This window comes from Hypomesus nipponensis, chromosome 14, assembly GCF_054491055.1.
Source record: "Hypomesus nipponensis isolate SF chromosome 14, ASM5449105v1, whole genome shotgun sequence".
Taxonomy (NCBI): Eukaryota; Metazoa; Chordata; class Actinopteri; order Osmeriformes; family Osmeridae; genus Hypomesus; species Hypomesus nipponensis.
The window spans coordinates 2,116,840-2,138,108 of NC_140374.1; the positions used below are offsets into that span (position 1 = coordinate 2,116,840).

At 45.2% G+C, this 21,269-nt stretch overlaps 3 long non-coding RNA genes across 4 annotated transcripts; 1 reads left to right on the forward strand and 2 right to left on the reverse strand.

The window, feature by feature from the left end:
* Positions 1 to 5,902: 5,902 nt before the first annotated feature.
* On the reverse strand, positions 5,903 to 13,453 carry LOC146258140 (uncharacterized). Its single transcript, XR_014729750.1, has 3 exons — positions 13,320 to 13,453; positions 12,091 to 12,164; positions 5,903 to 6,030 (listed from the first exon to the last, which is right to left on the reverse strand). It is a non-coding gene; the product is annotated as an uncharacterized LOC146258140 (long non-coding RNA).
* A 46-nt stretch (positions 13,454 to 13,499) lies between these two features.
* Positions 13,500 to 20,367, forward strand: LOC146258141 (uncharacterized). 2 transcript variants are annotated; one of them, XR_014729747.1, is made up of 3 exons: positions 13,500 to 13,746; positions 19,581 to 19,647; positions 20,143 to 20,367. It is a non-coding gene; the product is annotated as an uncharacterized LOC146258141 (long non-coding RNA). The 2 variants fall into 2 exon arrangements; XR_014729748.1 differs by lacking the exon at positions 13,500 to 13,746 and adding an exon at positions 19,129 to 19,469.
* On the reverse strand, positions 19,495 to 20,756 carry LOC146258142 (uncharacterized). The gene is made up of 2 exons (XR_014729751.1): positions 20,633 to 20,756; positions 19,495 to 20,218 (listed from the first exon to the last, which is right to left on the reverse strand). It is a non-coding gene; the product is annotated as an uncharacterized LOC146258142 (long non-coding RNA).
* Between the last annotated feature and the right edge of the window lie 513 nt (positions 20,757 to 21,269).

A 21,269-nucleotide genomic window follows, 5' to 3' on the forward strand; every position in this document is an offset into this window, starting at 1 on the left:
CGAGAGGACGAGCTCCTCGGGGACGGATGTCTCCCTCAGGAGGTCAAAGGTCACGCCGGTCTGAGGCCGTGTACGGTTGTCGAGGGAACCCTCCCCCTCCTCTCCTCGGTTACAGACGTTGTCTTCTTCTCTTCCGTTCGCGTGGGTTTAGCATTGGTTTGCGTTGGTTCGCATCCTCCGCGCCCGCCGAGTAACCGTGGTGATGGCGGCATGAGGCCGAAAGCAGGAAGTCTTCAGGGCCACGTTGGAGCCATTACCTCAGCCGCCACGGCAATGACAATGACATTTTCAGTCTCAACGCTAGTCCCTGCCATAAAGCAGAGCCTGTCCGACATGAAAGGCAGACCCATTTGGTTTTATTTTTCTGCGGTGCGTGAGTTCACTGCGTGTGCTTTTCTTTGAGAATTATGGGACGGTTTGTTCTGAGGCCGTCTTTAAACAATGACACACAGGCTGCTGGGGTGTAAAACGAGTCTGCTGCTGTGAGGGGCCCCCTGTCTAGCAGGACTTGTAATGCTGTTGGAGTGCTGTGTAATTGTCACCCAGCTTTTGTGTGGAATATGTTATCATGATTTCACTAGTGTGCACAACCTCAAACTGGATCAATAGCCGGCCAGCAGTGAGGACCCTGAACAAGGTTGTTGAAAAACACCCCACCTGAAGGCAAACCAAAAGTTTGCTTTCCCATCGTTGTGCGTTTCTACGACAACGTTTAGTATTCATTCCCTCAACGTGAATATTCAGTTGAGCAAACGTGAAGAGTGACCGGAGAGCAGAGGGCTGTGGGACCCAGAAGAATATGCCTCTCCTCACATCCTGTTCTCTGGGGGATTTATTTATTTTTCACTGAATTTATTTACTTTTGGTCAAATTCGGCCACCTCTGTGTCGACGCATGCCAACACTACACCAGGGAGTGGTCGGCTGTGAGTGGATTAAAACTTTTCCATTGACCAGCGGTTTGCAGAAGTTATAATCTTGGTCCCCTTTGAGAGATTTCCCGTTAAGGCCAGGAAAGTTGTCAAATGTTTCTTACTGGAATCTAGAAGAATTTGTAGCTACTGTAAGGCCTGTTGCCAGTGACGTGGACACAAGCTCACACAAGATAGCATTACGGACAATGAGGCTTCTCTTATACTTGAAATTGAACAGGGCTATAAACTTTTTTTCATACATAATTTGGCTGAAAACAATGCCGAAACATCTCCCAAATGTACACAGGCTTGGCGCCGAACGTTGTCGGAAATATAAATTTTCCCAGACAGAGTGATTAAATATATTGAGGGATATATTGATGCTTCATGGGCGGTTGGATCTTGGCAACCATGAATGATATTCAGTCTGGGTGTCTGTCATTCTGTGCACTAGTTTGAGAAATAAAGCATGCTAAGGTATAACATAATAACCGAACCACGTTTTATATTTAGTAGTATTAAAACTTTAAAACTTTTTTTCTTCTTCTCTTTTTCATATTGTGTGTTATTATGGTTTGTATAGATTTTCTCTACTGTGCAATATAAAGTTCTACTTTACTACTTATTGTAAAGGTTGTCTTCATGTGGTTCCTGTAAAGGCCTTTAGCTATCCTGTTTGCAACTCTCATCATTCCTACAGCTACACCATAAGATAGCCACCAAAACTCACAAACCGTAAAACAGGTTTAAATTCATTCTGGGTCAACTCATTCTCTGCCATCATCACTGAGGTCAAGTCTAGCACGCATGGTTTGTGGGATCAGTGTTTGAAGGGTGATAAAGGCTTCGGGAGGTTTGTTGACAGGGACTATCAAGGACGCGTCCATTTTCGAGAGGCGAGTGAAACAGGCAGCAGATGGAGACAAAGCACAGTAACCTCACCCTGCCGGATCAACACAGTAACCTCACCCTGCTGGATCAGCACAGTAACCTCACCCTGCCTGATCAACACAGTAACCTCACCCTGCTGGATCAACACAATAACCTCACCCTGCTGGATCAACACAGTAACCTCACCCTGCTGGATCAACACAGTAACCTCACCCTGCCTGATCAACACAGTAACCTCACCCTGCCGGATCAACACAGTAACCTCACCCTATCAACACAGTAACCTCACCCTGCTGGATCAACACAGTAACCTCACCCTATCAACACAGTAACCTCACCCTGCTGGATCAACACAGTAACCTCACCCTGCTGGATCAACACAGTAACCTCACCCTGCCTGATCAACACAGTAACCTCACCCTGCTGGATCAACACAGTAACCTCACCCTGCTGGATCAACACAGTAACCTCACCCTGCCTGATCAACACAGTAACCTCACCCTGCTGGATCAACACAGTAACCTCACCCTGCTGGATCAACACAGTAACCTCACCGCGTGCACACACATGCACACACAGACATGCACACACACGGACACACACACACATACAGACACACACACACAGACATGCACACACACGGACACACACACACACACACACACACACACATGCACACACAGACATGCACACACACAGACACACACACACACACACACACATGCACACACAGACATGCACACACACGGACACACACACACACATCCAGACAGAAACACACACATCCAGACACCCAGACAGAAACACAACACAATGTTACAACACAACACCTACTGCCCAGATCAGTGGGTCTAAGCGCGTCTGGCTGTAACCCCTAGACCCACCAGAGGGCGCTGTTCCACCAGGATTCACACCAGAGAGAGTCGTGGAGTTTTCGCCCACCAACACCCCTGAAAGCGGAGTGGATCCAGGCTGGAGTTCTGACTGCCCTCTAGACCCGCCGCCATCTTGATTGCTCTCGCTTGAACAGGAATATCTCACGTCCGCACGCACAGTATCCCACCATAGTGATGTGGTCCATGTTGGTGTTGGTGCTGCTGGGGGGACGACGACTGAGGAGGGTTCATCTGTTCTGGGATTCTTCACATGAATCTCTGAATCTCCAGGGTTCTCACTGCCTATTTAGCTTCATGCCCGTGTTCTGTCAATTTGTCCCCCCCCTGTCAGATCTTCCTACCCTAACCCAACAATAATGTTACAGTAATAATGTTTATTTAGCAGATAACCGATAACCAGGAGATTGGAAACTGTGACTTTTGGGTCCGGCACTGAGCTGTACACATTCCTAACTGGAAGACAAGAAGCTGATGTGCTTTTGTCACTGAATGTGATGAAAGGCTGCCCCTCTCTCTCTCTCTCTCTCTCTCTCTCTCTCTCTCTCTCTCTCTCTCTCTCTCTGTCTCTCTCTGTCTCTCTCTCTCTCTATCTGTCTCTCTCTCTCTCTCTCTCTCTCTCTCTCTCTCTCTCTCTCTCTCTCTCTGTCTCTCTCTGTCTCTCTCTCTATCTGTCTCTCTCTCTCTCTGTCTCTCTCTCTCTCTCTCTCTCTCTCTCTCTCTCTCTGTCTCTCTCTGTCTCTCTCTCTATCTGTCTCTCTCTCTATCTGTCTCTCTCTCTCTGTCTCTCTCTATCTGTCTCTCTCTCTCTCTCTCTCTCTCTCTCTCTCTCTCTCTCTCTCTCTCTCTCTCTGTCTCTCTCTCTGTGTTAATCACCACTAACCAGAGCTAAGTGCGATCTCCCAGCAGCCTGAGCTTGCACATGCATATCATTAATAACTTCATTAGCACTTCCTGACTGCAGCCAAAGCTATCACGGATTGGATTGCAAAAGGTGTGTGTGTGCATGTGCGTGTGCACTTGCGTGTGTGTGTGTTTGTGGTTGTGTGTGGAAGTGCGTGTTTGCGTGTGTGTGCATGTGCAAAAAGGCTCTTGATTGGCTGCACCACTTGGGGCACACCACCCCCACCTGGACATCCACACCACCCCCACCTGGACATCTACACCACCCCCACCTGGACATCCACACCACCCCCACCTGGACATCCACACCACCCCCACCTGGACATCCACACCACCCCCACCTGGACATCTACACCACCCCCACCTGGACATCCACACCACCCCCACCTGGACATCCACACCACCCCCACCTGGACATCCACACCACCCCCACCTGGACATCTACACCACCCCCACCTGGACATCCACACCACCCCCACCTGGACATCCACACCACCCCCACCTGGACATCTACACCACCCCCACCTGGACATCCACACCACCCCCACCTGGACATCCACACCACCCCCACCTGGACATCCACACCACCCCCACCTGGACATCTACACCACCCCCACCTGGACATCCACACCACCCCCACCTGGACATCCACACCACCCCCACCTGGACATCTACACCACCCCCACCTGGACATCCACACCACCCCCACCTGGACATCCACACCACCCCCACCTGGACATCCACACCACCCCCACCTGGACATCTACACCACCCCCACCTGGACATCCACACCACCCCCACCTGGACATCCACACCACCCCCACCTGGACATCCACACCACCCCCACCTGGACATCCACACCACCCCACCTGGGGGTTCAAAGAGAAAGTGATCAAAGTTCTGCTCGGGCTGCTTTAGGACAGAGTTACAATGTTCATCTCTGTGTTGCTGCTCGCAGCATGTCATTCATCATGGAGCCTCTCTGACGCCTTCAGCTGGAAACTCGGACGGGTTCAGATAGGAAGGAAGGGTCTCTGCTCGGGTCTCTGCTCGGGTTTTGGAATAAATGAGAAATGTAAATGTTTAACGTGCCCTGTAAAAAACCTCGTCAGCCCGCTGCATTGAAACAGAAAATCTCACAATGTTTTTTCTACTATTGCTGTATGTGGCATGTATTGTCATGGTGCCATTTTCCCCGTAAGGCTTTAGTGAGACAGAAGAGGGGGAGTCTGAGAACAACTGAGCAGAACATTAACAAGCCTGAAAATGATCATAAATATGCACCTCCTTTCCCCCTGCTGAACCCCTCACCCCCCTCCTGGTCGTGGTCCAGATTGGCACCCTCCAGCCTCACCTGCCAGGGTTTGAACCATGATCTGGAGTAGGAAACTACAGTTTCATTCAATCACATGGGTCAGTAATAAATGAACCAAGAAAGGTTTGCCTTCATGCCAAATCATTTCCTTCCCTGCTTCCCCCTTTAAACCCAATGTTAGATCTGGCAGCTGTCTATAAATGTTTAAACAAAACCAAATCTACAGTGCTTTGTTTGGCAAGGTGATGGTTCGGTCTGTTTTCAGTCTCTCAGCGACTGCTGTTAGATTCCGATATCACTGCACACTGATACAAAGCACAGCAAACATGCTACAAACAATGGCCACGACTCTATTAGATATTCCTGAATTGTACTACTATATTATACTGTCTTTGTGATTAATCAAAATAAGATTTGCATTTAACTTTTCGGTCAACGGCTCCTCCTCTGCTGTTCCAGCTCTCCCCCTCTCCCCTCCTTTCCCCTCTTCTCCCCTCCTCTCCCCCTCTCTCCCTTTCTCCCCTCCTCTCCCCTCCTCTCTCTCTCTCTCCCTTTCTTCCCTCTCTCTCTCTCCCCACCTCTCTCTCTCCCTCTCTCTCGCTCTTTCTCTCCGCCCCTCTTACTTTCAGCCTCTGTGATTGGTGTAGGCAGAGCTCCACCGCATCGTTGATGCAAGTGCTGGTTCAGCTGGGCAGATGTGCGGTGATGTCATAGCTGAGCGACACGGCAGCGCTGTGTGCTGAATCAGGTTCTGAAGGGGAGGGAGGGTTCCCTTTGCACAGGCCTCCCAGCCTTAACTTTGCACTAATAAACAGCTTTATCCCCCCTAAGAACATACTTGCAACTACAAGTTGCAACTACAATTTTGCAAGCAAAACGTATCTAGATTAGAATATTTTTATATAATCTAAACAGAACAATTTCAGGTTATTCATTGTCTTTTACCAGCTATATATAAAAAAAAAACAGGTCTTGCAAAGTCTCTCTTAACCTTTAATAACTGGGTAATTGTAGCCATATTGTGTATTGAGATCCCTCGTGTCTCCACAGTCGTTCAGATGGGACTCAGTGATTGGCCCTGGAGAGTTCATCGACCTGGTTTGACCCCAGAGTGTCTGGAAAACAAAAGCAGCAATTGTTCATGTTCTGGACAGTGACAATACGTGGCTGTCAACCCAGGGAGTGTCCAGGCTATACAGTAATGTTGTCATGTACTCCAGGCTCTACAGTAATGTTATCATGTACTCCAGGCTGTACAGTAATGTTATCATGTACTCCAGGCTGTACAGTAATGTTATCATGTACTCCAGCCTGTACAGTAATGTTATCATGTACTCCAGGCTGTACAGTAATGTTATCATGTACTCCAGGCTATACAGTAATGTTATCATGTACTCCAGCCTGTACAGTAATGTTATCATGTACTCCAGGCTATACAGTAATGTTATCATGTACTCCAGCCTGTACAGTAATGTTATCATGTACTCCAGGCTATACAGTAATGTTCCCATGTACTCCCGGCTATACAGTAATGTTATCATGTACTCCAGCCTGTACAGTAATGTTATCATGTACTCCAGGCTATACAGTAATGTTATCATGTACTCCAGCCTGTACAGTAATGTTATCATGTACTCCAGGCTATACAGTAATGTTATCATGTACTCCAGCCTGTACAGTAATGTTATCATGTACTCCAGCCTGTACAGTAATGTTATCATGTACTCCAGGCTATACAGTAATGTTATCATGTACTCCAGCCTGTACAGTAATGTTATCATGTACTCCAGGGTGCCTGGTTCCTGCTGTGCTGTAAGTTCACAGAGGTCGTCACAGCTCTTGGAGGAACAGCGAGAGAGAGAATGTTGTCCTGTAGCCATAAATCCACAAGCCCGACCATTAATTATTCCATTGTCTCACTGGTGTTATCTCAAGCAGGTTTTCGAGTGCTGGCAAGGGTGAAAGAATGTCAGTGTGTTGTGTTTCACTGGCTCACTGTTCGCCCTCCCTTCTTTGGGTTAGCGTACACAGTGACCTTCGGCGAGGATCTTGCAAATGAAACTGAGTAGGTTAAAACGTTGGTTTGAAGCTTGAAGCCAAAAGTCAAACAGTTTCTACTTTGTTAAACACAATGTAATGTTTGTCCTAAACCGTTTTGACAACTTTGACTGTCTGACGATCTACGCTATTTCTGCGGTGTTGACAAAACGGTTATGTACTGTGTTTGTGTGAGGCCCAATGATCATGTACGCTCAAAGAAAATCTGGCCCGAATCCTCTGAGGTTATTTGAGGTGAATGTCACAATGTCCACACAAACACACACACTCATGCACAAACACACACACTCATGCACAAACACACACAGTCATGCACAAACACACACAGTCATGCACAAACACACACAGTCATGCACAAACACACACAGTCATGCACAAACACACACAGTCATGCACAAACACATAGAAAGAGAGCCAGAGCCACACTGACTTTTTACTTTTGTGGGAGGCATGGGGTCATTTAATTAGCGTTTTTTTGTATATATATATATTTTATTTGTAAGATCAGTCCTAAATCTTTGTTCTTTCCTTCTCGATTTGTGAACAAAACCAAGTTATATTACAGTAAAGCTCAATAGAGTTGGCACACTCAATCCACAATTTCCCTCTGGGATTAATAAAGTATCTACTTAAACAGCAGATAGCGGCATGCTGAGTAGTAATACAGACCCCATGGTCAACTCACCTTACAAGGTGACAGAACAAACCCAGTTCCCTGCCCTGGAGTTGAGATCTAATTCAAAGCCGTTACCAAAGACAATCTCTTGTTAAGACACGTCGAGCCTAACCTAAACCAGTCTCTGTGCCCGGGCTTGAAAACAAACGAGACAAACAGCAGAGAGACACTGGGAGTCGTCCTCAGGAAATAGGTCAGAGGGAGGATAAGAGTAGTCAGCTAACCCTGTTTATTGGCAAAGTTCAGTGTCAACTTGAATCCCCTGCAGTACGTTGACGCATATGGGGTCACAGTTTTGCCACACTGAGAGGATAAAGTGCCTTATTGGCCACATGTTCTGTTCACCTGGAATGACCCTCCCCTCAGCCACATGAGTCCTCCGTGGGACCTGCTGGGGCTTCAGTGTCTTGTAACAGTGGTGTAACTGTAGCTTCTGTGGACCTTAGGCGGAGAGGCTGAATGAGTTGACTGGGGCCGTTTGTCTGAGGTGACGAGCAGGATGGGAGGACAGCAGAGGCGCCTCTGTCAGAAAGTTCTGACCCCGGGCAAAGTAAGAGGGTCCAAGAATCTGACCCAATTGACTCCACAGTCAGTAGAGTCCTGATGTATCTGTGTGTGTTGCTGTGTACGACGAGAGTGTGTGCGGTCAATCTACTTTGACTCAATTTAATGATATCTAACATCATCGTGTTGTGGTGACCTGGCAGATAGGGCAAAGGTCAAACTAGAGAAGGACACATCCAGAGCTGTGGTCCCACTTTGTGTTCTAATCTGACCTCCGTGCGTGACGATGGCAGCACAGTGTTAACAGTGAGCTGCTGTGTTGATCTTTCTGCAGGGTTCATCTCTGAGGATGCTGCCGGTTAATAAGCTACTTAGCTGTTGTTTTGGACACGTGACACAAGTCAGACAGACTCATCCCAGAGGTGCAGTCCCGTTTCCTAAGGCCAAGACAAGGGCGACATATAGTATGGTGCGCAAGCCTTAGGCACAAATAAAAACTATTTAAAAATTAAGCAAAAACGCTTTAAGAAATAAAACAAAACAAAACATTACACTGCCACACAAATATATAAAAAACAAAACAAAAGTATATTGAAAACAATATTCATGGGGAAAATCATGGGTTCCCAAGACGTTTGCACAGTACTATATGTTATAATAATGACAATAATATGTAATTATAAGTAAAACAAATATAATATGTATTATGTTCCCTTAGAAGTAAACTAATGACAAGGAGAACAATTAAGGAGTGACTGGATGTTTATATACACACAAAATCAATGGAAAAAATGTTGAAATCATTAGGGAATACGTGTTTTTACTATTTCATACCATTCAGACCATTGTTAAGTTGGACATTTATTTGGTTCTCGTGGAAAGCAGCGATTGATGAAGAAGGGCTAGGACTCCGCTCCAGGTCTTTCATCCTCTCCTTCTTCAAGCTGTTATCGTTTCTCTTGGCAGTTTGCTGAACGGATCAGGTAACCTTCGCATTGACGAGGCTGGTTAGAAGATCTGGATCAAGTGATTTTACTGCAGTGACAGATGTTATACAATATTCCCCACAGCGAAACAATCTGTTGGTGTTGAAGAGTTCGGAATGACTCGCTACACCACAGAGCCCAGGTTATACCTCTGAGATACTCCACTGCAAAATATTGTGTTTCTCTTCAAATACTACTGCTCATTTAATCCAGGCCCAGCTTCCTTTAGCCATACGGAGCCATCGAACACGAGACGCCTGCTGAAATACTGATTATTAATATGCCAACATTTAAGGATGTTCTGGCCACTCCGAGGCCTGCAGAATTATACAGGAAGGCAGTGCAGCCAAAGTTAACATGCAATTTACTGTAATAAGATATTAACTCATTTCAGTTTGTCACTGTGGCTGACAACATGACAAGTCGCACATGCTCCACCAGACCAGATGGGTGGAGTATTTAGGTGGAGGCCATATTACATTTAAAACTGTAATTCATTTAAAATCACCACCCATTTCATCAATATGTTGTTATTGTTGTTCTTCAGTAGTCAAGAGTTGGGACATGTAAGCTGCGCGTAGTGGTCTGGTTGGTTCCATGTCGATGCATATTCTGTACTTTGTGTGCTTGAAAGGGTGTGTATGTATGTATATGTGTGTGTGTGTGTGTGCGTGTCTATACGTGTGTTTGTGTGCGTTTGCATGTCAATGTGTGTGTGTCTATGTGTGTGTTTGTGTGTCTATGTGTGTGTGTCTATGTATCTCTGTATCTGTGTGTGTGTCTATGTATGTGTGTGTGTGTCTGTGTCTATGTATGTGTGTGCAGTTGTGTCTATTGATGTGTGTGTGTCTGTGTGTGTCTGTGTGTGTGTTTACGGAGGGTCCGTGGGAAGGGTAGAGGCTGGTCCACCAAAGGCCGTCCTGAACTGAACTAATTGCAGATTTATGTGGTGGGAGTACGCCACAGCTTCACCATCAGATAGTCCCTCCTCAGCCAGCGTTGGGGTGCAGAGAGGGGAGGTGTGACAGGGGGGGACCCCCACATGAGGCCAGAGAACCAGACCAGTCTAATTACCGACCCGGGAACACCCCTTAGGACTGGGGGAGCGAGGAGACCTGGAGGAGGATGGTGTTGGGGGAGAGAGACTCTTTTTGGGAGAGGGGTGATGAAGGGAATGCACCCCCCCCCCCCTTTCCCAGCTATGGAAAACAGGAACAATGAGATTTTGTTTAGATCGTGGGCTGGGAGGCGCTGCCTTGGCGTGCAGGGGTGTATTATAAGCTGTGGCAGGTTCCAGATCCAGACGCATTTTGAGTCCTTCATGAATGGGTCGTGGTGAGGGGTGGAGCACGCTAAAGGTTCTCAGGGGTTCTAATGAGCATGTTCTCCTCAGGAGAGAACCTCAGACTTGCACATCCGTGGGAGAATGCTTGCTTGGGGCGAGAACATTTTGAATGAAAATCAAACCAGAACCTTTTTTTTAATTTTCTTCTGTTGTTTGCTTAATAATGCAGGACTCAGCGTACAATAGATCATTAGGTTAAAATTTTTAGTTACAATGTATAATAAAATATATAATACAGATATAACCTGGCAAACCTGATTATATACAAACCATGCTTTAGGCTTGGGGGACCAAATAGGATCTCCTAACTCCATTGAGAATGACTTGCTTGTCTTGTTGCTTTGCATTCCCAGTCCAGACCGTGGTGAGGCTTGGAAAACGTGTTTGTTTACAAATAAGAAGGGCTTAAGAGGGCATCGAGTCTCTAGCCTGTCTGGGCTCAAAGAGCATTCAAGGAAAGCTTTCCGCCTCACAAAGACCCAGACGCCTCTCTCTGTGCTGGACTCCACAAGCTGCTGTCGACAACACACTCAACAAATTACAGAAAAACATGGAGAGAAAGTAAGTTGTAAATCCTTCATCTAAAAATCGAGTGGATTCACATTTGGATGTGCGAAGCGTCTTGCGTCTGGAGCCTTGATTAGAGAGCATAAGAAGGTCTTTGTTTTGCTGAGGCAGCACAGAGCTAGAAGTAAGACAGAGACCATGCAGACTGACATGGCCTCCTTACCTAATTACCATAACAGATAGTTATACAGACAAGGCTCGAGTCATATTCTAATGACTTTCCATTTGAACCAGTGTACTGGTGGGAAAAGTTCATCCATCCAGTGAGATTTTGTGTAGTTCTTTCTCATAGTCTTGCGTATGGCGATTGAGTTTGGACTTACAAAAGCAGTTGAACTGGTGCTGCCAAACGGCCGACAAGATGACAGTCGTACACTCGTTTCACGAGCAGAATGTAATTTGTATCCCTCCTCATGAGTCGTAAGTCGATGCACAGCAGGGGGCGACTGCACCTTTATAAGAGGTCTTGCAGGACTTCGAAAGTGAACTTTTTCTTTGGGAGTTTTGAGTCAGCGGGCCAGAAACCCAGGCTTCTACCCACGCGTCTTCTCCTGAGAGCAGGGCTGGGCCGGGCCGGGCTGAGCGTCCCCCTTCCTAATCCTGAGAGGTGATAACGAGATGAGAGTTTCCTGATGATAGAGGAGCACACCATGTGTCTCCTGAGACACATCCACCTTCAGACATATCCACCTTCAGACACATCCACCTTCAGACACATCCACCTTCAGACACATCCACCTTCAGACACGTCCACCTTCAGACACGTCCACCTTCAGACACGTCCACCTTCAGACTCATCCACCTTCAGACTCATTAGCACACATTCACAACTGTGTAGACGGGAACGCCGATACTAAACTGTCGACAACAGAGGATCAACATGACTGCAGGACAGGGTGTTCTTTTGGTGCATTGTCTATCGGGGTCAGAAATCTCCGACCAGCTCAGTTCAGTCTTTGTAAACAGGCGTGTACACACACACACACACACACACAACTCGGGCTGAGAGTTGCCGGGCTCGCGAACCCGTTCACCCTACCCTGTAATCTCCTACTCCAAACCGCAGTGATCATGTCACATGACTGCTGGGGTTGGACAGCCTGCGTGCGCAATCTGGGGAAAAGACGTCACAGACACACAGTCACACTCTGCAGAGATAATCTCATTAGGCCTGTCTCTGTGCAGCCAGGGTCAGCAGGGTTGTGTGTCCTTCGCCACCACTGTTCACGGGGGAAAAACTGATCATGAAAACTGATCAAAGTGCAGCTTTGCTGAAACATGACACACTTTTGTGTATGCTAGTATTAATAGCAGTAGGATGAAACTGGAATGGGTCTGTGCTAATGGAAACCTGTTGCCGGGTAGAAGTTGGATTTGTTTGGTTGGATTTGGTTCCCAATGCCTCCATTTCCAGTGGCAAAGAGTGTGGTCGCACATTTATGTATATATAATCGTTGTTTACGTCATTGCTATCGTAAATGCTGTCAACCTTTGATTCTTAGCTGCATCATGGGTCAGTTGTTCCAGAATCATTTTCATCTCACTCACGTGCTCTGCAGTTACAAGAAGCTGTTAAGTAAGTAGCAGGTATTTGTGTTGCTTCTGATTAATATACCAAATGAAGCTCAAAGCATTGATGATCTTATGAGTGCTTTGAGCTTCAAGACAGGCATAACTCACAGTGTGAGCTGGGAAACATGATTTGTTTATTCAAAAAATTCCATTGATATAAACATTTTATGACATTTATTTCCTTTCTTACTTCGTCAAAATTATTTCTCAACAAATTAAAATATTTTGGATTTGTAGGCCTACAACAATAACGTAAGCCATGTAGCCTATATATTTATATATTAACATATTGCACTTGTTAAGAGACTAATGAAACATTTCACTGCCAAGTGAATTAGTTAAATAACTTTATAAATTGCATTAGGAATTTAATAACAGAATAGTCATTGGATTTACATGGGTTGGACTACAGAATTATAGTGTGTGTGTGTGTGTGTGTGTGTGTGTCTGTGTGTGTGTTGTAGAAAATACCAGTGTGATGTGCTAGTAAAGTCTTAAAACTATCCTGATTTTCTTAACACATTCGTTCTCTGCTTCTTTCCCCCTCCATTAAAGTGGAGAAAACAAGACTGTCTCAGACACAACGATGCCAGTCTAAGGAAAAACAAACATTACATTTTAAAGAGACATTTTTGAAGAGAAAGCCAAGCCGTAGCCTGGGCTACGGAGATCAATTAAAATTATGTTTTAGCTCACCGAGTCATTATAGATTTGAGTTAGATTCGTGAGGCCGCGGGGATAGTTGTTTAAGTGTCATCTAACCGACACTGGTCGTGTTGCCTACACCAACCGGATGGGACAGATGAAAAGCTTTCTCTGAGATTTGAAATCCTGCCCTCTAGACAGTTTGCATGTAATCGGCATTGGTGACAATCTCGCTGGGTGGAAAACATTATCTGTGTAATCAGCGGCAAAGCAGGAACGGCGACGGAGCACGCACTCGCTCTGTCTACACAGCGCTCGTGACAACATGAAAGCGCGAAAATTCCAAAATGAATTTGTTACCAACAACCGACTTCGCTGTCTTCTGAAAGATTCCCCGTAGTGTCCTGTGTTCAACCCACTACCATAACAGTCGCACGGATGTTTGCGCGCGATGAGACTTCTCTGCATCAGACAAACTGTAAGTTTATAATTTCTGTAAAATTAACCGTTTTCCCTTCATAGCCTAAACCTGCCCTGCGAAGAAGTTCTACTTTGTGTAGTCAATGTCATATTTTTCCTCACCTACTGACCTTCTGCAGTGATGTGCATTTGAGATGTACACGTTCAAATTCAATTGGAAGTTTTATTAGAAACGTATAAGCAAGTTTAACACGTTGGAATGGAAGTCTTCAGAATTCATGTCTTGAATTTAGCCTCGAAATTAATAACTTTATTATTGCATATTTGTTGTTGCTTTTTAGTAGGCTAAGGCAAAAGCAAGAATATTGTGTTGGTGTTGTGTTTCTATTTCAAGAGGCTTTAGCCTATAGGGTACCTACTGTATCTGTAGTAATGGGATTACTGTCAAAATGAAAGGCCTTAAATAAATACATAAAATGTATTGAGTGGAATTGGGAAATACGTTTTGAAATTAGTTACGATTTAATGTGATGTTAGATTGTTAAATTGTTGTTTGAATGTCAGAATATCAGAGCAAGACGGTTAGTCAAATTGAGTTCCTAGGAAAATATTCCATCTCGACTCAACATATTTTTACGATGCAATTGTTTTTCTTGTCTTGATCCTCCCTGTGTAGGCTACTGTAGGTAACCTAGTTTGTGTTTGTTAAGGTGATGCTATTATAGAAGTGACTGGATTTAAAGCTGTGACAAGCAGAAAGTCTTTCCGAGAGCAGTCTTAAAATTCCACCATTACCTGACTGCGCATTTGTACTTCTCTAGCTGAAGCAACAGTGGTAGTTTTTTTTAAATAAATGCCAAACTTGACCTGAATGCTACCTTTGAAAGACAACATAGCACTAATGGCCTGCAAGACATATTATTCACACCCAGTTACACTCCCCAACACACATTCACAAACACACACACAACAACAGTCGATTTTAGTCTGAACATAGTCCCTTCACCACTGTCATAATCCGTATTTAAAATACTTTGTTTCTCATGTCGACATTACATTGAAATGCCCACAGCTATTGTAGAACCAAGCACCAAATTCATGGAAAAAGCCTTTCTGGCTAAGACACAGGCTTGCTTAAAGAAAGCTGTTGGCTGTTGTCTGGCTGAAAACCTGTTGATAGCTGACCTTTACTAAGTTCTCCTATTTATATGTGACTCGTTAAATGATACTCATTTGACCCTATAATAAGGCTTATTATAAACATTATATGTTTCTGCTTTCTGGTGACATGAAAAAGAGAAGACTAATTGTGATATTACACAATGTGATTGTTGATCCGGGCCCTCCCACATAATAAATAAATAAAAAGATAGCTTTGAAATGTCTATATCTGAATGTCAATCACGTTTGTATCGTGCTGGCTGTAGTGGTTGGTAAGGCAGCTGGGCATGGAGACTGAAGTAGTCTAATTTCAGTGCTAAAGGGGACGATAAGCTGTCTATGGCAGGAGCAGGGGAACCTGGTCGCACACAGAGCCTGACCTGACAAAAAATCAGACAGGGTCTTCTAAGTCATCCTTCTTATCTTTGCTTATCTGAGAGGTGTCAAAGATGCCACGAGGCCTCTGCCTCAGCAGTGTGACTGGTCGTTACAGGTCCCACTCCAGCACACGGTACAATGGCAGATGACATCTTTATGGCTTTGATTGTTACTGTGTGTGTTTTTCTTGTCGAATATCCATGTGGTTTTCCCTTATGACTGAAAATGTACTTTCAAAGTAGTGTGTGTTTATCTCTGTCTGTGTTTCAGGGTTTTATATGCATGACCTAATTCTGTAACGAGCAGAGAATCTGCAGTAATGGCTGCTTTCCTCTCTCTGTCAGTCCCTCTTTCTCTCCCTCTCAGTCTCTCTCCCTCCCTCTCTCAGTCTCTCTCCCTCCCTCCCTCCCTCTCTCTCTCTCTCTCTCTCTCTCTCTCTCTCTCTCTCTCTCTCTCTCTCTCTCTCTCTCCTCCCTCCCTCTCTCTCTCTCTCTCTCTCTGTCTCTCTCAGTCCCTCTCTCTCAGTCCCTCTCTCTCTCTCTCTCTCTCTCTCTCTCTCTCTCTCTCTCTCCCTCTCAGTCCCTCTCTCTCTGTCCCTCTCTCTCAGTCCCTCCCTCCCTCTCTCTCTCTGTCAACATGCACCCTCCCTCCCACCCTCAGTGTTTCCTTGTTGGAGCTGGCTGAGAGCACACCAAGTTCATCTGAGGACAGGGGAAGGCTTTTCTTTCCAGTGTGAATCATTTTGGAAAAATGAGCCTCTGGACTGAAGTGGCCCAGCAGTTTGGCTTGTTCCTTCACTCTGCTTTTATTGTCAATTGAACTCGTAGTTCTTAATTTCACTGCCAAGAAAACTTCAGGTCCTTTAGAGATGCAGCAGGCAAAGCCAGTTCCTGAATCAACCACGTCCTGTGAGCAAATAAAGTGAATCTCTGTAGAATGCAACCATCACTTCCTGTTTGGTTCAGAATACCGAAGGGAGAACGAGCTTGGTTCCTTGTATTCAGCACACACTGAAAACTCTTTACTGGGGCAGTCGGGTGAATACCAAATCTAATACATTTTGGTCTTTTAAACATTCATTTGAACCACACAAAATAGTTTTCTGTGGATTCACTATCTTTTTCATTGACACGGTTTATTGTCCTCGCCACTTAAAATCCAGATCCTTCGCAGTTATCTGCTCGTCGGTCTAGCGGCTGCAGGAACAAAAGTCTGCAGTGCGGTGAAAGATGAGTGTGAGAGAGGTGTTGGGTTGGGAGGGGGGTAGGGGTAGGATGGGAGGGGGGTTGGGAGGGGGGTAGGGGTGGGGTGGGAGGGGGGTTAAGAGGGGGGGGGGTGGGAGGGGGGGGGGGTTAGGAGGGGGAGAGTTAAATTTTGCACTCGGCCCCCTCTCCCACCACCACACTAATAATGTTACCGTCTTCCCCAGGCCCTGGGGGAGGAGAGAGGGAGTGGTCTCCCTCAGGGCCTGGGTTTGGATGAGCTGGTGGCGGGCTGAACCCAGCTGCTGATCCCTCTCTGCCCACAGTGTCCCAGCTCCGCGGATGGCAACCAGCCTAATTAGGATGACTGATTGCTTTTCCGCCTGCATTTCTCAGACAGTGATTGTCGTGTGAGCAGGAGACCAAGAGGAGGTGGCTTCTCATTGGTCTGATAGATCTTTCCTTGGATGAGGACAACAGGACGTAGGGATTTGATTGGTTGAAGGAAATGTAGGTGGTGTCATAATTAGGCCAGACAGATTGGGGGTGTAGGGTGTAGAAGCCAAAGAGAAAGGTTATTTGGTTTCACTATGGTGTATGGCAGTTATTAATGCTGGTTTTCCTTGCTGTAAATTATGTTGAAAACAAATCTTTGTTACACAGTTTAACCCCTCCACCTCCATGCCAAAAGAAAAAAATGATTGTGCACTTTCATCACATGGTTTTTCAAGCTTCGGCACCAGAGATAGGACTAGAGCTAGATGGGTCCGCTACACTAATATTGTGTTTGTTGTCAGGCAGGTTTCTTAGGATTCAAACCACTCAAACTGCCTTTTTGATATTGCTGTTTGAGTATGGGTAATATAATTAAAATGTAATACAAAATTTAACTCATTAAGCATTGATCAAAATACAAGACATTCTACCTTAGAGCCACCATACATTTACATTGAGTCATTTAGCAGATGCTCTTATCCAGAGTGACTTACAGTAAGTACAGGGACATTCCCCTGAGGCAAGTAGGGTGATGTGCCTTGCCCAAGGACACAACGTGATTTTTGCACAGCCGGGAATTGAACCAGCCATCTGACTCCTGACGATAGCTTCATTATAGATGTATGTTATATTTTGTCTGTATTGAAGTATTTACAATGTGAGTTGATCAGAAGGATGTTTCAATGCTGTTTAACCCAAACCCAAGGAAAAAATAAGCAGACATATTGTTTGTTTATATTTTTCACATTATGCAAAACAAAAGAAATTCCTTTGTTGTGTGAAATTGTAAGATTCAGATCAGCTTTTTATGTAAATGGTGCACTTTTATGGACCGATATGTTTATCGGATGTACTTGTACCATGGTTCTTCGTTAAGACCTTACACGAGTCCCAACTGAACTTGATTGTCAGCCTTTCAGCACCAAGCAATCAGAAAGAAACCTCTCGTAGGGTATTGAAATGAGTGCAAAATTATCCAGCCATTGACCTCTCACTGTGGTAATCTATGTGATTTGGCCCCATATATCGCAGGGCATAATGAAAATTTTTTTTTGAAAAGAGAAGCCTTGAATTATCCATTTGTATGTCAGTCAGAGCACTTGGAGGTGTGATGTGTGTGTTAAGTGGGAGCTGGTTTGGGTTAGTCTGCCCTGCTTTGTCCAGCTGCTTGGCTTTTGTTCGTCCAGTAATGAATTGTGGAAGCCTTGGCTTGGACTGGTGTATCTCATAGCAACAGGAGAGGAGGGAGAGTGCTGGCGAATGGAGGCGAGGCACGGAGAGATCATGTGACCCTCTCGGCGGGACCGGCAGGCTGCAGCTCTGTGTACTTGAGGAAAGTTCTGTTTGATGCAGTTGTCCAAAACTCCCTCACTCTTCTTAGTGCCACTTTGTAACCTAAGTGACCACAGAGAAACCAAGTGATTATTTTTCCAGGGCTGTTCAGCGACGTCGGGAATCATCATTTGTGAAAATGGGTTGCCGTGAAATTTATCTTTTTTTTGTTTGTTTGTAACAATGACATAATGTAGCAGGGAAACCTTACCATGTTAGTTCAGACCACCGTACCACCGGACTGTACAGTGCCGTCAGTTTGTACCAGACTGAACCATATACAATCCACGTACCGTAGCATGGAAATATGATCTCAAATGAGCGGCTTAGAGCAAACAGGAGGTTGGTAAAACCTTTAATGATTAATGGAAACCCCCCCTTGGTTATGTTTACTAATCAGTTTTAGGTCAGCTGTCTGTGTGTGGTATGTGTGTGTGGTGTGTGTGGTGTGGTGTGTGTGTGTCTGTGTGTAAGTGTGTGTGTATGGGTGTGTGTGGTGTGTGTGTGGTGTGTGTGGTGTGTGTGTGTCTGTGTGAAAGTGTGTGTGTATGTGGTGTGTGTGTGTGTGGTGTGTGTGTGTGTGGTGTGTGTGGTGTGTGTGTGTCTGTGTGAAAGTGTGTGTGTATGTGTGTGTGTGGTGTGTGTGTGTGTGGTGTGTGTGTGTGTGGTGTGTGTGTGTATACGCGAGAGGTTGCGCAATGCGCCCCTCACTTGTACTCTGCTCACACCGAGCCAGACCTTGTCTGAACTGACGCCCCGACACCCAAGCCTGGCCATGTTTGCCCTGTGACCCAGACACTACCTGTCTGCTGCCATGGTTACGGGAACGGTGCAGGTTTAGTGAGGTGGCTCCGGGGATTCATTTCCCCTGCGTTAACAACCGGCCCTCTGCCCCTGATGGCCTGTAAACACAACCAACCCCTGGCCCCCTGCGGCCAGCAGCCAGCCCGGCCCGGCTTCTGGGCCGTCATTAAAGACTCAGCAGTCTCGCTGTAAGAGATCGGACTTGTCCAGACTAATCGCCACAGTGTCGCTGTAAGAGATCGGCGTTGTGTGGACTAATCGCCACAGTGTCGATGACCGCCCCTCTGCGCTGTCTCACTCAAGGCTGTTAGCGCTCCTAAATGAGGGATCTTCCCGTGTGAGTCTGATATTGTTGCTTTGGAGGAACCAGACCTCGGGGTGGGGGGCTGTAGGGTTTTGTAGAGAACGGGTAATGATATGCTCAGTTTGCGTAATATTTTTTATAGGTATTTTAATAGATTGTTAGCGGTACCTTAGTGTTGCTGTTTTATGACGTGCTTTCGTTTCTGCCATTTTACAGCGAATGTCCTGGAGGCACAGAACCGAGGAGACAAGATGGACTCTAGGAATGCTAGTCAGCCGAAAACGTAAGTCAACCATCTTTTTCTACTCTCTCACTACTTTCATTCAAGTACTCGGCCACTTGAATTGCTCTGTATCCTATTCAATGTCATTTATTTGCGTAGGATTTATGGGCAGCAGAAACCACTATCTCCTATTTGCCTTTCTCTCTCACCCTGCTTTCACTGACCTTGGACATCATTGTGACTGTGGGGCTGTAATTCACAAGGTCTGGTTTTGGCACTTGCATACCAGAACCTGTCTTGCCTGGCTGAATGTATCTGTGTTTAACATTGATTGTTATTGACATTGCCTCTACCTACGTACATACAGAATGTACATACGGAACTTTACACACAGACCTTTACATACAAAACTCTTTTGTTCCGTTGCTATGCTGCTTCCTCGGGCTTGTGTTCGGAGCTTGTCAAACGTAAACGTAAGTCAGAGTGCTCTGAACTCAGATTTTGGTGACTTTGCAGATTCAGAAGGCCTCTCTTGTTCTGTGGTGTGACTTGTAGTGTTCCAGGTGTCCACCAGATGCTGCAGGCTGCCTGCGCGGTCCCACTCACCATATGGAACCGAGAAGAGTCAGCTCTGAGTGGAAAAAAGGGATTAAAAAAGATCTCTTGAGGCATTATACTGTAGGTTTAGGATTATATTTTCTGTATGAATGATAAAATGAAAGCTCTTATGTATCAACATTTACTATAAATAAAAACGCTGACAAGATTCAAAATTCAAAATTAGTTTGTGAACTAATTTAGTATAAAAAAAGATCTAGATATAAAATAAAAAAAATATATTTCTGGCTTAATATTACTGTATTTCCCCAGCACCTTCATAACACAATCCAAACAACACTAACACAGAAAGACTTACAAAATCCAGAAATATTTAAAATAGTGTTGTTGCACCTTGCACTTCAATACTTTTGAATTTTTCACACAGTGTTAGATCAAACACATGAATTCAGTCTGCTTGAACCGAGAAAACCAAAAAGGGTTTTACCTTCTGTTCAGACGAGCAACTTAACAGTTAACACAAGCAACAAAGCCAGACCTTTGCAAAGCATTCTGGGAAACTTGGCTGACGGAGAAAGTGGCTGCTTACTTCCAGAGCGACTCTTAGCTTTGCCGGGGCTGAAAATGAAGTTTGAAAGTGGAAATGAGACCTGCCCGTGGCTGCAGGCTCAGGGAGCTCTTAAAGGGATATTACCAAAACATTCCTGGGCACTAAGCAAGACCCCAACAGTACAGGACAGCACACTTTCACATTAAATGTACAGTTTAGATGTAAGTGGCAGTTCATGTAAAACTATTACCACTGCGTACTTAAATACCCACCCCCCTTTCTCTCTTCTTGTGAAATTCTTCACAGTGTAAGCTTGAATATGACCACAATCACAATTACGTAAATACTTTTCCTTTCAGGATTATTAATGCATGTTACTAAGTTAAATCCAGCATATGTAATCACACAGTTTTAATGATCAGATAATGGAGACTAAAACATTGTAATCAAAATGTAGTTTATTAAAAATAGTGAGTCAATATTCTTAATAACTTCAGTTACAAAAACATCTGTATGAATTTACAATGTAGCTTGATAAGAGGATCTTGTTATTTGTAGTAATGGCTAAAGCATG